At 41.4% G+C, this 2,823-nt stretch overlaps 1 pseudogene; it reads left to right on the top strand.

The window, feature by feature from the left end:
- Positions 1-994: 994 nt before the first annotated feature.
- LOC102414766 lies at positions 995-2,239 on the top strand (annotated as a pseudogene).
- Positions 2,240-2,823: the final 584 nt, after the last annotated feature.

Genomic DNA, 2,823 nt, shown 5'->3' with positions numbered 1-2,823 from the left:
TGTACCTGTCCCTCCCCTTTGTGGAGCTCGGTTTCTTCCCCTGATCCTAAGGTCTTTTTCAGCTCTAACAATCGATGCCTTTATAATTTGCCCAAGTTTACAAAACTATTTAGAAGCAAGGTCAAAACTAAGAAAGAAGTCTTGGGTCTCCTGGATCAGAAATCCTTTTAATGCTAATTGTATTAGTTTTGTTGTTTAGTCGGTAAGTCAAGTCTGACTCTTTTTGTGACCCTGTGGATTGTAGCCTGCCAGACTCCTCTGTCCATGGGATTTTCCAGGGAAGAATACTGGAGTGGGTCACCATTTCCTTTTCTGAAAGATCTTCCTGATCCAGGAATAGAACCCATGTCTCCTGCATTGGTAGGTGGATTCTTTACCACTGAGCTGCCTGGGCTTTGTTTAGGGCTGCTGTAAAAAAGTCGCAAAATGGACGCCTTAAAATAAGAGAAAGTTTTCTTCTCATAGTTCTAAAGGCTAGAAGTTTGAAATCAAGATGTTAGCAGGGCCATGTTCCTTCTTCAACCTCAAGACAAAGGTCCTTCTTGCCTCTTCCAGCTTCTGGTAGCTCCAGGGTTTCAATGGCTTGTGCCAGAATCACTCCAATTACTGTCTCTGTCTTTGTACGGCCACCTTCCCTCTAGGTTTGTGTCTTCACACGGGGTTCTCCACCCTGTGTACATCCGTGTCCAAATTTCTCCTTCGCATAAGGACATCTGCCATATTGAATTAGGGTCCATCCAAATGCCCTCATCTTAGATTGATTACATCTACAAAGACCCTATTTCCAAATAATGTCACATTCATGGGTACTGGGAGTTAGGACTCCAGCATAACTTTGAGGGGACTCAATTCAACCCATGACACTAATAATAACTCACCTTGAAAAAAAGATTTCTTTCTACATGGATTATCTCACTTAATATAAAATAGGCATTATTGAGACTGAAGATGGTGGCCATGTGGGAAGGTAGCTCTGGGGTTTTGATTGTCAGACATGTGGGTGCCATTCCTTGGGACATTTCTGCTTCTGCATACCTTATGCCATGCTCTTGCTGTCACCCAGCATGCATGCTACTGTAAGGGCACAGCTGTTATCAATGGAGCATTCAAAGAACTAAGCCTTGATGACTTTATTTTTTTTTTTTTTTACAGTTTTATTTTTAAAAGCTTTTATTGGAATATAGTTGATTTACAATATTGCATTAATTTCTGCTGTATAGCAAAGTGAATCAGTTATAGATATTATATATATATATATCTCCACTCTTTAAAAGATTCTTTCCCCATATAGGCCATTACAGAGTATTGAGTCGAGTTCCCTGTGCTCTACAGTAGGTCCTTATTAGGGCACTAGTGTTTTGTTTTTTTTTTTAAATTTTATTTTATTTTTAAACTTTACATAATTGTATTAGTTTTGCCAAATATCAAAATGAATCCACCACAGGTATACATGTGTTCCCCATCCTGAACCCTCCTCCCTCCTCCCTCCCCATTCCATCCCTCTGGACTTTATATTTTTTTAATAAATTAATTAATCAATTTTTGGCTGTGCTGGGTCTTCATTGCTGCTCGTGAGCTTTCTCTACTTGTAGCAGCAGGGCCTACTGTTCATTTCAGTGCATGAGCTTAGTTGACCAGCAGCAGGTGGAATCTTTCCAGAGCAGGGATTGAACCCATGTCCCCTGCATTTGCAGGCAGATTCCTAACCACTAACCACCAGGGAAGTCCAAGCCTTGATGACTTTAAGGGGAAATATTTGGTGCTCTTCTATCCTTCAGATTTCACCTTTGTGTGTCCTATAGAAATTACTGCTTTTAGTGACAAAGCCAATGAATTTCATAATGTAGAATCATTGCAGTGTCACGTAGATTCCCACTTCAGCCACCTGGCCCAGATAAATACATTGAGGAAGAATGGTAGTTTGGGCCACATGAACATCATGCTCTTGTCAGATGTGACTAAACAAACTTCCCGAGATTAGGGTGTACTATTTGTTAGAAGGTTCTGTTCTTGCACTAAGAGGTCTCTTCATAATTGACCCCAATGGAGTCATCAAGCCTTCGAGTGTCAATGATCTCCCAGTGGGCCCAAGCGTGGGAGAGACCCTAGCTTGGTGAAGGCATTCCAGTTTGTGGAATCCCATTGAGAAGTTTGCCTAGCCAGCTGGACACTGGATTCTCCTATAATCCAACTCCATCTGATTGCTTCCAAGAAATACTTTGAGAAGGTTAATCAGTAGACCATCCCATGTACGCCTGTAGCTTGTCACACCAGAAAAGAACTTTAAGCATTTCAAAGAATATTGTTTATAGAAGGCAAAAATTAAATCACACTTGTAGTCACAAATATTACTCTATATGTTCTGTTTTTATAGCATGACCTAGGTTTCTTTTGAGGGGGCTTCCCAGGTGGTGCTAGTGGTAAAGAACCCACCTGCCAGTGCAGGAGACATAAGAGATTTGGGTTCCATCCTTGGGTCGGGAGGATCCTTTGGAGAAGGGTATGACTACCCACTCCAGTATTCTTGCCTGGAGAATCCCGTGGACCGAGGAGCCTAGTGGGCTGCAGTCCCTAGGGTTGCAAAGAGTCAGACACAAATGAAGTGACTTAGTGTGCATGCATATAGGTTTTTAAAATGTGGTTATTTATTAAGGCAAGGAGTGCCTTATTGGCAATGTATAGATTTCTGGCTGGTTTCCATAGAATGTGTAGCTCGCCTATTTCTTGGATCATGCCTACCTTGGGGAAAAGAATCAAGTCTTTTTTCTCAACCTTACTTGAACCTTTGTATACTAGAGTGGTACAACTGGTGTGGAATACTTC

The sequence above is a fragment of the Bubalus bubalis genome, chromosome 12 (genome assembly GCF_019923935.1).
Source record: "Bubalus bubalis isolate 160015118507 breed Murrah chromosome 12, NDDB_SH_1, whole genome shotgun sequence".
Taxonomy (NCBI): domain Eukaryota; kingdom Metazoa; phylum Chordata; class Mammalia; order Artiodactyla; family Bovidae; genus Bubalus; species Bubalus bubalis.
The sequence above is the reverse complement of the archived record's forward strand: the minus strand, read 5'-3'. Positions and strand labels throughout refer to the sequence as shown.